Genomic DNA, 12937 nt, shown 5'->3' with positions numbered 1-12937 from the left:
GTCTTTTCTAATTCTGTGAGATATGCTGTTGGAATTTTGATTGGGATTGCATTGAATCTGTACAACAATTTTGGAAGTATGACCATTTTCACTATACTGGTTCTTCCTATCAAAAGCAAGGGATATATTTCCATTTTCTGGTATCCTCTTCAATCTCCTTTTTCAGAGTACTGTAGTTTTCAATGTAGAGGTCTTTTACTTCCTTCATTGGATTGATTCCTAGGTATTTCAATTTTTTGAATCCTATTGTGAAAGGGATTGTTTCTCTAATTTCTCTCTCTGTGAGTCTGTTATTTGTGTACAGGAAGTGTTGACTTTTATCCAGCTACACCACTTAATTTGGTTATCAAATATAAAAGTCTTTTGATAGAGTTTTTGGGGTCTTCTATGTAGAGTATCATGTCATCTGCAAATAATGATAATTTAACTTCTCCTTTCCTATCCTTATTCCTTTTATTTCTTTCTCTTGTCTAATTGCTCTGGCTAATGTGTCTTGAAACAGAATATGAAGTTAAAAAAATAAGAGTTGACATTTTAAGTTAAAATGCAAGAATGTTAAACACTAGTCGATGAAAACCATTTTTATTCATTTTAATGCCACAGCGTGTAATTGCTTTCGATCCATATTGAGTACAGTACAGGTTTGGCCTTTAAACTAAATGGAACAAACTGTTCCATTACTATTTCATTTTCTTTCATTATTATTTTATTTAAAAAAAATTTTAAGGCAAGGTCTCACTGAGTAGTCTAGTCTGGTCTTGAACTTGCAGCAATTCTCCTGCCTCAGTTTACCAAGTCCTGGGATTACATGTGTGTACCACCATGGCCAGCAAACCATTCCATTTTTAAAATGTATATCATGGACTGGGGATTTAGCTCAGTGGCACCGCGCCTGCCTCACAAGTGCAAGGTCCTGAGTTCAATCCCCAGTACCAAAAAAAAAGCTTCTGCAAAATGTATATCATAAATTGTAAATTGTCTGATCTAATTAACTTTGCATTTGTGTCATATGTTAAATGGAAGTTAGGTTTTGTCTAAATAACATGAATTATTGAAGCTTATGTTAATCTTTCATACAATTTAAATATTATCCTGTTAAAATATTTTACAAAAATAAAGAATCATGGGCCAGGGATTTAGCTCAGTGGTTCTGGCGCCTGCCACGCAAGCGTGAGGTCCCGAGTTCGATCCCCGGTACCAAGAAAAAAAAAAGAATCATACCACGGCGATAGATGTGCACCCATGTTTATAGCGGCACAGTTTGTAATAGCTAAAGCTTGGAAACAGCCCAAGTGCCCATCAACTGGAAACTGGATAAAGATGTGGCTTTTTAATAAAGTGGAGTACTACTCAGCCATAAAGAACAAGAAATTAGAGACATTTATAGCTAAATGGATACACATTGAGGCCATACTCTTCAGTGAAATAAGTAGGACACACGTGTAAATACCGAGTAGTTTCTCTAGTGTGAGAAACTGAAAGTGTAAATAAGGATTAAAATGATTAAAATATATAATTGATAATTTGAAATATTAAAAGGTCCAAACGTGTAGGGGTGGTGGGAGGGGTAGGGGAAAGGAAAGAAGGGAAAGGAAAAATTATGAGAAAGGAAAAAAAATGGAAACGAAATCTATGTAAATAGGGAAGGGTGGAGGGGGTGAAGGGTGCACAGGTAATGGGGAAAAAATAAGAACCAAGATTCATCATGTACAGGTACAAGCACCCAATGAGAAATGTAAACGTATTGTATACGTAAAATGTACCAATAAAAGAATTAAAAAAATATTTTACAAAAATGTTAAAATATATAAAAAAAGGTAATATTTAGAAATGTAGCATTTTAAAAGTACTTAGAACAATGCCTGATATATATGAAGCATTATATATCTTCGTTAAATAAAAAGAATGTAAAAAAAGCTGAGTCTGGTGGTGCAGGCCTGAAATCCAGCACTCTGGGAGGCTGAGGCAGGAGTCTGAGCCCAGCCTGGGCAACTTAGTGAATTAGTAAGATTTTTTTCTTAAAAATAAAAAATAAAAATTTAAAAATGGGCTGAGGAAAATAGCTTTGTGCCAAGTCCCTGAGTTCAATTCCCAGTACTGCAAGAAAGTTATAAAATAATATTTAAAAATACTATATACTTTATAAGAGTATATGAGTTGGCAAAGGAAACTTGCACTGTTAAAAAATATGTGATGATATTTTTAAAGCATAAAGAAAGTTCTCTAGTTTATGTTATTTTTTGAGGTATATTCATAGGATTAGGGTTTTTGGCCCAAAAGCTGGGACGACATGCATTACTTTTGATATGTGTCATCGTCTCTGATCTTTTCTTTGTGGCACTTTGCATAATGTTCAGCTCTAAGCTGGGCTCTGGGCAATAGGCCTCACCAGACTTTCTCTTCTGATCTTCACAGTAGCTCTTCAGGGGAGAGGATGTTATCATCCCTATTTTCTAGATGAGCAAACTAAGATTTGAAGGGTTGACTCATCGTGACCTGATATCTTGGAGGAAATGCAGAGTTTCCATTTCAGGGTCATCAACAGGGAAGACGGTCTTGTGGTAAATTCTCTTTTGGTTGAAGGGGGGGTAAGGGGTCAACTTGTCACCTATAAGGGACATGGAGAGGGATTATATCGTGGGCTCGACAGTCCTACAGTTAAAGACTGGGAAGATAGAAAATAAGTTGGCTAGTGGTGCATGGGTGGTTGGTAGGATTACTTGGTGTCTTTGTTTAAGCAAGAGAAACTTATATTTTCACCTAGTTTCAGGGGCCATCAGTCCAGGGCCCTGGGAGAGGGATCTTTCCTTGCCTCTTCTAGTTTCTGGTGGTTGCTGCCTGTCATCTTTGGTGTAGCTTGGGTTGTAGATGCATCACTTTCATCTCTGTCTTCATATGGCCTCCTCCTCCATGTGTCCAAATTTCCCCTTTCCCCTCTTCTTGTAAGGACATGGGTCATGTTGGAGATACCATCAACCCCAATCCAGAATGACTTCATCTTAATTTGATTATAACTTTTAGGATATTATGTATTTCCAAATAAGGCCCTGAATTGGGTGGACATGAATTGGGGGGAACACTTTTCATCCCAGTATGATTGGGTAGCAGGAGCCTGACTGTTTGGCTCTTCTCCACTCCTGTCTTGTGCCCATGAAGAGGCCAGCACAGGCTCTGATCCAAGAGAGTGAGGAGGAAATCCTTGGGTCCAAAGAGCAAGCTGGGCATGGTGATGCATGCCTGTAATCCCAGGACTCTGGGAGGCTGAGGCAGGAGGATTGAAAGCTCTCACCAAGCCTGGGCAATTTACGGAGAACCTGTCTCAAAATAAAAATAGATGGGAAGCTAGCTCAGTGCAAAGACCCTGGATTCAATCCCTAGTACCACAAAACAAACAAAGAAACAAACACAGGAGCAGGGTGCAATAAATAGCTCCCAGTCATGGTAACAGGGAATCTCAAAGGAAAAGATAGGCACAGAGCCAAGGATTTCTAGCACATCATTCAAGAGATGCAAATGAAACAAATGATTAATATCTAAGAAACAGTTAAGAGAATTCACAGAAGGTGATTTTAAGGGAATTATAATGAGAATCTTCACAGGGATAAGAAAGATAATTGAATTCAGGAGACAAGAAGGAAGTTATGAAAAAAATCAAGTAGAGATCTTAGAAGTGAAAGCTACTCAGAAAGAGGAGAGAATAGCAGAATGAATGGAGGTGAGGAGCTATTTAGTGTGCTGAGAATAATAGCTGAGAGTTTCTCCCAGAATATTGTGCAGAATGCCAGAGAGAAGATAGAAAAGAAATGTTTGTAAACATGGAGGACAGACTTGCAGCTCCCTAATCTCTCTATATCCATTGCAGAAGAAAATGAAAAGAGAAAAGATGAAAGGGAGAAAAAATTCAAGATATAATCAAGGAAAACTTTCCAGAATGGAATAAAGACACAAGTCTTCCAGTTGAGAACTGAGCAAGATGAGTAAGAAATGATGGCACCTAGGTACACAGAGTGAAATTTTAAAACAATGACTATAAAGAGAAATCCTGAAAGAATGCACAGTTTAAAAAAATTCTATAAAAACTGATGCCAAAATTCCCAAGAGAAACAAGAAGACAATAGAAAAATATCTTCAATGTCTTGAGAGAATATGGCTATAAATCTAGAATGTTACAGTGAGCTAAACTATCATTCAAGAACGAATGCAAGGCCAACTGAACAATTCAGGGATTATGGGCACCAATCCCTTGTGTGGCAAAAAATTCACTTTAATATATTTTTTGCAGTGCTAAGGATTAAACCCAGAGCCTTTACACTGAGCCACGTCCTTAGCCTTTTCATTTTTTATTTTGAGACAGGACCTCAGTAAGTCTAAGTTACTCAGACTGGGCTTGAACTTGTGATCCTCCTGCCTCAGCCTCCCAGAGTTCTGGGATTCAGACATGTGGCCATCGCACCCAAGTAACTGTGTACAAGTTTTGGATTCTCAAATATTTTACTACTAACGACCTACTGTTGGTCAAACACCTTATTGATAATACAAATAGTTGATTAACATGTATTTTGCATGTTATATATACTGTATATGCTGAAGCATACACAGGAACCTCAAAAGATCGTTTTTCACTGCCATACACAATTTACCAGAGAGGCAGACCACTCACTTGGCATCAATGAGTGGCACCTGTATTTATGACCCATACAGGAAGTTCCTGACTCTGCCCTTTACCTCCTGGTGGCAGGAGGGGGTGTGGTTTTGCCAATGGTTGTCATGCCCCTCCCTTGAGGAGGAACTGGCATTGCTTGGCTCAGTGTCTTGTCATCGTGCTTAATCACAGCTACTTTCCGGGCTGCTCTGACAGGAGATGCAGCCCAGCTGTCAACTTCTGTGCTCCTTCAGTGGCCCCAGATGTTGCCCCATCTCTGGAAAATCTTTAGTGGCAGAGATCAAGGAGGGATCTAGGCCCACCATTAGCATCCCCAGCATCCTGAAACCCCAATAAGTTGTGATTACCACAGCGAGAACTCCAAATGATTTCCCCAGTTTGGCCTGTCATTTTTCACGGAGACATCATAGCTGTCAATCAAACAGCCAGTGTCCCTCTATGTTCCCCCAAACTACTTCTATGACAGTGGATGCCCTGCATCTGCTCCAGGGGATGTCTACCCTGACCACAACAGGCTTGAATTTGAACCAAGCAGAACTGAACTTGGACCAATCAGTAGGTGTGAATGGGAAGGGTTGTGTTTAGATCAGTTTGGACTGACTGGCACTAATTTTAGACCAATCAACAGGATTGAATTTGGACCAATCATAGGCTTGCAGGTGCTATTAAGCACTCCTCTCACATTTTGTGGGTGGTTTTAGGAGTGTTGCCTGTTGTGCACTGATACCTGTGTACTGTGCACAGGTCCTGTTCAAACAAAGCCTCATTCCAGTGGTCCTATAAATCTACTCATGATTTATGCCTCAGGTAGTGTGGGCTAGAAAGGTCCTAAGTATTTACTCAAGATTCTTATACTGAGTAATGTAGACAGAGTGGTCACTTTGACAAAGAGCAATAAACACTGGAGACTGTTAGCTGTGAAGAGCTCAGAGACCAGCAGCAGATGAAGATCAGCAGCAAAGACCAGCAACTGCAGGGTCAGCTGATGGCGTGTGGCATTGGTTGGTGTTGACCAGTGGTGCTGCATTAACCAGTGTTGACTGGTGGCAGCTGGAAGCAACAGAGACCAGCAACCAGCAGAGTTGGCTGATGTCTTCCACATTAAGTGGTGTCAACCAGAAGCATCAAGGCCAAAATCTATAACACTGAGGACTGCGAATCACTGATGCTCAAAGCCTGGAGCCACTAGGGGAGCTGCACTTTGCCAATTCCTGATTTCTATCTGCACTGAGTTAAAGAACTCTCAACTGATTGGTAATATTTACGTCAACACTCTCAATATCTTGAGCTTACTATGATAACAACAAGAGATGGTTGTGATCATTATCATGGTAGGGTTTGTGATATAATTAATTTTATGCAGTTAATCCAGTATCTTTATGTTTGTTTATATTTCTCTTGACTGTATGGTGCCATGTATGGTCTTTAAGTGTTTGTGTACGTAAATTTTGATTAATTTTAACTTTTTATAATCATTTGTGTATATTTTATGGTAGTCAATGATAAAATAGACTATCATCTACACATTTTTTTTTTGGTATCAGAAATTGAACTCAGGACCTTGCACTTGCCAGGCAGATGCGGCTACACATATTTTGAACACTCATAATATACCTAACTTTGTCTTAATTTTTTCTATATTTCGGAGGTTTAAATTCTGACTGCAAATTTTTTCAAATTGTCACAAGTCCTACAGATTGAAATCAATGAATGGAAATGGAAATACACAGTTCAATGGGTGGTCGATTACATATTACAGACATTCAAGGAATATGAAACTTTGCCATCCCCCAAGAATTAATAAGAGATGGCTAGGAGCAGTAATGCATGTCTCTGGTTCCAGTGACTCAGAAGCCTGAGGCAGGGGGGTGGCAAGTTTGAACCCAGCCTTGGGGACCTGTGAGACCCTGTCTCAAAATTTAAAAATGAAAAGGGCTGAGGATGTAGTTCAGTGGTAGAACAGTTGCCTTGCATGCATGAGGCCCTAGGTTCAAACCCTAGTACCAGAAAAAAAGTGATCAACAAAGGTTTTTATTTAAAAGAATGATCCCCACACTCACAAAGTTGAATATATTTGAATTGTTTTAATTCATTCCATTTACTTTTATTAAGGCAAAATTGTCACATTTCTAGCTGGTAAGCATCTCTTCTAGTTGGTTCCTAAGCAAATTTGACATTTTCTCTGTGGTCTTTAGCATTGCTGTTTCTAATGTGACAAGTTGGTCCAGGCTCATTCTCTACATTTCTTGCTCCAGATCCTCCTACCTCAGCCTCCCCAATAGCTGAGATTATAAGCATGCATCAATGCATTCAGCCTTTATTACCATGTTCTGTAAGAAACAGGGGTGTGATCTTGGTTGTTAATTTAATTGGATTGAGAAATGCCTTGAAATTTAATAAAACACACTTTTGGGTATGTCTGTGTGGGTGGGTGTTTGCAGAGACAGTTGGCATGTGGGACAACAAACTGAAGGAGGAGACTCACTTTGAATTTGGGTGACATCATCCAAGAGGCTGGAGGCCCAGATGGAATAAAAGTAAAAGAAGGAAGAACCCTACCAGCAGAAACCTCTGCCCCTCTGCTTCTGGCTGACATGATGTGAGCAGTTTTCCTCTATCACAGCCTTCCACCATGACGTTTCTGTACTTTACCCCAGGCCCAGAAATAATGGAGCCATCTGACCGTGGACTGAAACCACTAAAACCATGAATCACAATAAATTTTCCCTGCCTTGAGTTGTTTTTCTCAGGTGTTTTGTCACGGCAGTAAACACTAACAGCAGGAGAAAGAGAAACATTAAACACCACCAGCAGGATATAATTAGCGAAACCCAGACTATACGAAATTCTGGAGCCTGGTGTGGTGGGGTACACCTGTAATCCCAGCACTTGGGAAGCTCAGGTTGGAGGATCACTTCTAGTTCAAAGCCAGCCTGGGCTATGTAGTGAGTTCAAGGCCAGCCTGAACTACATAATGAGACTCTGTCTCAAAAAACCAGAAAGAAACAAACAAAAAAAGGAAAACAAAAGGAAATTCTGTAGAGCATCTGATCCTGTTCTTTAACAGATAAATTCCAAGCAAAAAGAAGTGTATGTGTGTGTGCATAGACTATAGATTAAAAGAGACATAAAAGACATATCACGCAGGACTGGGGATTTAGCTCAGTGGTTTTGCCGCCTGCTGTGCAAGCGCAAGGACCGGAGTTCGATCCCTAGTACCAAAAAAAAAAAAATACATGCTGAAATATTTATGGATGAAATGATATGTTGTCAGGAATTTCCTTCAAGACCATTAGGGGAGGGGTGGAAATAAAATGATCATTGCTATGAGTTGAACATTTGGGGCTACTGGGCCAGGGATTTAGCTCAGTGGTTCCACCGCCTACCTCGCAAGCGTAAGGTCCTGAGTTTGATCCTTGGTACCAAAAAACAATCAAACAAAAAACATTTGGGGCTATCAGTTCACAAATGGGATTTATTATATTATTTTCTGCCTTTTGTGATGTTTTAAGAGTTAAAAATGAAAAAGATGCCAAACCTAAGAAGTTTTATGGGAGGAGTACCAAACTTTTCAGAAGGAGATAATTTCTGTGTTTTATATATTATTCTAGATTTGGAAAGATACCCCACACAAAGCGCTGAAACCAGTAAGATCCACCTCACTAGTAGCACAGAGGCACAAAGTAAAATACAACAGTAGATCAGGATGTACCAAAGATATTATGATGTGGATTAACGTGACAAAGAGAGGCTAGAGAAGTCCAGAAATCAATTTGAACAAGTCTATATAATTTACTACATGCACAGATTAGACAATAAATGCTTAAAACATAATTAATAAAATTCAGCATTTAATAATAATTTAAGAACTCTAAGCAGCTTGTTAAAGAAGGGAAATTTCTTTTTTTTTGGTACCGGAGATTGAACTCAGGACCTTGCGCTTGCGAGGCAGGTGACCAAACCACTGAGCTAAAACCCAGCCCTTAAGAAAAGAAATTTCTTAACAAAGGGACCTACCAAAATCTTATAGCCATCACAATACTTGGTGAATTTAGAAGCAATCCTATTAAATCAGGAATAAGAAAAGGATTCTGCTTTTGCTCTACTATACAACATTAAATTGGGAGATCTAATCAATATAATAATACAAGAAGAATGAATAAGAAATCTATAAATGTAGGTGGTTTTGTCTACTAAACACAGAAAAATATGGTTTAAAATAGCTTATACAAAAAAATAGTTTATACAATAAATAAACTTTACTGTCTCCAATAAGAAATTCTGAGGTAGGAAATGTCCAGAATTGGCTTATTCAGTGGTTTCCTGAAATCATTAAGGACCCAGATTCTTTCTAATTTTACTTCTATGTAGACTCCCCAGTGTGACAAGTTTCACGTCTCTCCAGCTTGTCCTTCCTGAAGAAACAAGATGGCTCCCTTAGGACCAGCACCCTATCAAGAGGAAGTGATGTCAACTTCAAGAGGGCAGGTGTTTCCCAGAAGCATTCCAGTATATTCTGTCACATGACCATGTTCTATGGTCAGAACTAGAACACATACCTGTCACTGAACAATGTCATAGACTTCCCAGTCTGCCCATGATGGGCATTTAGCAGAGGGAAGAAAAAAATCTTAGTGGTTAGACTACTAAGGTTTTGGTGTGTTTGTTACTGCAAGATAACCAAGCCTATCCTACAAAATTCAACCTTAGTCAAATGTTTCTTTTGAATAGTTCCAATATTTCTTTATGTAGATACAAGCAAATAACAATATAGATTGTTTCACTCTATATTTGCATAAATGGTAGCATGCTTTGTTACTATTCTACACTCTCCTTTTTGTTACTTAAAATAGAGCCTGAAAATCTTCTATATCCATATATGTGCTGCTGAAGTAAGCACAATCTTTCTATATCCAAAAAAACCTTCTTAATATTTTTACAGCAGTATTATAAATATAGAATACTTTACTGAATCAGTTTCTTATTGATGGGCACTTTGGTTATTTCCAATACTTTTCTATTGCAGACAATAATGCAATGACAAATTGCCCTGTACGTACATCATTTTTTCAGTATGCAGGGGAAATGTCTAAAATCTCCGGGAGTAAAAATGCCACTTCAAAGGTTAAATGCATTGTAAATTTGGGAAATATTGCCAATTGTCTTCTATTATGAGTATTTCAATTTTTACTCTTGCCTGTAATATACGAAGTTACCTGATTCTCATAGCCTTTCTAATAGAATGTGCTATTCAATTCTTGGATTTTCTTCCTCTAGTAAGTATCTCAGTTGAGTTTCAATTTGCAATTTCCTTATTATTAGAGAAATTTAGTTTCTTTTTATATACATACAGCCTTTGTATAGCTTTTTCTGTGACCTTTCTCATCAAGTACTTTGCTCATTTTTCTTTAAAATTATGGTTCAATATTGGTTTTTTTCCTATTGGTTTATTATAATATATATATTTGGATAACCAGCCCTTTACCAATGGTGTAAATTGCAAACATATTTTCTAAGTTTCTCATTTGTCTTTCCCCACTGCTGTAGCATATCTTTTCATGCATTTAAACGCTTTAGGTAGTTAAAATTATTAATCATTTTATATGTATCTTCTGTATTTTGAGTCACAAAGAAATTTGCTTATGTTTTCCTATACTAGGACTTAAAAATATATATTTCCGGGGCCAGGGATTTAGCTCAATGGTTTCGCCACCTGCTGCACAAGCAGAAGGACCCAAGTTTGATTCCCAGTTCCTATATATATATATATATATATATATATATATATATATACTGTATTGTGGTACATGACGAGAGCTATAGCTTTAATTTTATTTTTCCCAGGTCCAGTTGTTTCATGCCATTTACTTTACCAATCCAATGTGAGTTGCCTCGTTTTCACATCCCCAATTTCTGTACACAGCTGGATTTATTTCTACCCTTTCACCTATTTCTCCTCCTTTAACCCATCTACTTAGGCACCATTATCATGCTGCTTTAATTAATGGAAACTTGGATTTCACTATCTGATTAGGATAGCTGTGTCACATAATAACGTTATTTTCAGAGGTTTTTTGTTGTTGTTATTCTTGCTTATTAATTTTTTGAATAAATTTAGAAACGACTTACCTATTTCTGGGGTGGGGGAAGACAGGAACTTTATTAAGATGAGGTTAAATTTTAAAACTGACTTTCAGAGAACAGACTTTTTGTCACTTTTGTTTGTTTTTAATTTTTTTGTACTGGGGATCGAACTCAGATCCTTGCACTTGCGAGGCAGGTGGCGGAACCACTGAGCTAAATCCCCAGCCCCTTTGTGACATTTTTTAAAATCAGAGAATAGGGTCTATCTTTCATTTCTATTTCTTTCAAATAGGGACTACTTGTTCAGTCTTAGGCTTGTGTCCCATTGTAGTATTTTGAAATGTTCTCTGTAAAGATACTGGATATTTCTTGTTAAGTTTATTCTTAAGCAGTTTATCTCTTTGTTGTTGTTGCTCCTGCTATTGCCAATGTGGTCTTCTTTTCCAGTAAGTTATTTCAACTAGTGTGGTTTTATACAAGAAAGTTAGTCACTGCCCTATATTAACTTTGTACTTTGCAATTTACTGGATTTTCTTATTATTTGTAGTAACTTTCAGTTCATTCTCTTAAGTATAAAAATAATTCTATCTGGGGCCAGGGATTTAGCTCAGTGGTTCTGGCACCTGCCTAGCAAGCTCAAGGTCCTGAGTTCGATCCCTGGTACCAAATAATAATTCCACCTGAAAATACTCATAATTTTACCATCTTTTTTACAAGTTTTTTTTTTTTTGAAACAGAGTCTCATTGTGTAGTTCAGGCTGGACTTGAACTCACAGTGATCCTCCTGCCTCGGCCTCCTGCGTGCTGGGATTACAGGCTTGTACCACCATACCCAGTTTATGAGATTTTTTTTTTTTTGTACTGGGGATCAAACTCAGGACCTTGGGCTTGTGAGGCAGGCACGGTGCCACTGAGCTAAATCCCTGACCCATGAGATGTTTTTTAAAATCTAGAAAAGACTTTTATTTTTTCCACATTGCTATCAGTATTAGTTGAGATATTAATTTTCTCCTAGGACATAAATATAGACAGATTTTTAATATTGAACCATCTTTTCATTCACAGAATAAAGATCACAGGTATTATTTTATTTTATTTTATTTTTATTTTTTATTTTTTTTGGTACGGGGGATCAAACTCGGGTCCTTGTGCTTGCACAGCAGGCAGCAAAACCACTGAGCCAAATCCCCCACCCCTACAGTTATTATTTTAAATGTACCTCTGATTCTACTTGTTGACATTATACTGAATGTTTTTGCATTGGTATTTGTAAGTTAGCTTGGTTACAGTTTTCTTTGTGTAATCTTTATTGGTCTTGGGTATAAACATTATATTCGCTTTGGAATCACTTAAAAATAAATGGTCAGATTGAGGTTTCTCAGAAACCATGGGCCACGTGAATTAGGTCACAAACCAGTGTGAAGACCAGCTTGTGGTTCTACATTTTCAGGTGATATTTTTATTTTGCTTCCTAACCACCGCCAAGATTGAAGCAGCAAGTTTTCTCACCGTACTTTTTGAGGGCTGGACTTTTCGACCTCTTCTTTTGGTGTTTTAGCTGTTTTGAGGTCTCCCGTTTATCTCCCCCACGTTGGAAGAAACCCTCTGCTTCTGATCTTGTAGGACCATGGGAATGGAAACTCAGGGTCATAAAAGACACCATTCTAACTGGTTTCTCCTTTCACTCCTTTGCTTATGTAACATTTTGTGACCTTCTGGCCGACTCACTTAAAATATTTCATTTTTACACTGGAAACAAATCTGTTTTGTCTAGCATTTTACTTGTTTTGTAGCAAGAAGGTTATTATGGTAACTGGGCTTCTGCATTACTATCTAGAAACAGATATTACAGCTTGCCATGTCAAATATTAAAATATTTTATAACACTAAGAATTAAAACTGCATGATTTTGGCACAGAAATAGGTAATAGGTTAATGGGGGTAGAATGGAGGTTGTAGAAAAAGGTCTGTCTATTTATAAAAAGGAATAGTAACATATAATGTTGGCCTCACATTCAGTAGCGTTGGAATAATACTATTTATTAACATAGCATTAATTAATTTGTTAAATATTTAGTATTAGAAATTTATTAATAGAGACTATACTCTTGGGAAAAATAAAGCTACATCTCTACCATTTGTTATTCCCAAAATAAATTCCAGATGGAGTAAAGGGATAAATTTTTAAGA

This window comes from Heterocephalus glaber, unplaced genomic scaffold (assembly GCF_053883595.1).
Source record: "Heterocephalus glaber isolate CG9 unplaced genomic scaffold, H.glaber_assembly_v1.0 deba00001497, whole genome shotgun sequence".
In the NCBI taxonomy this organism is placed as follows: domain Eukaryota; kingdom Metazoa; phylum Chordata; class Mammalia; order Rodentia; family Bathyergidae; genus Heterocephalus; species Heterocephalus glaber.
This window is presented reverse-complemented; position numbering follows the sequence as displayed.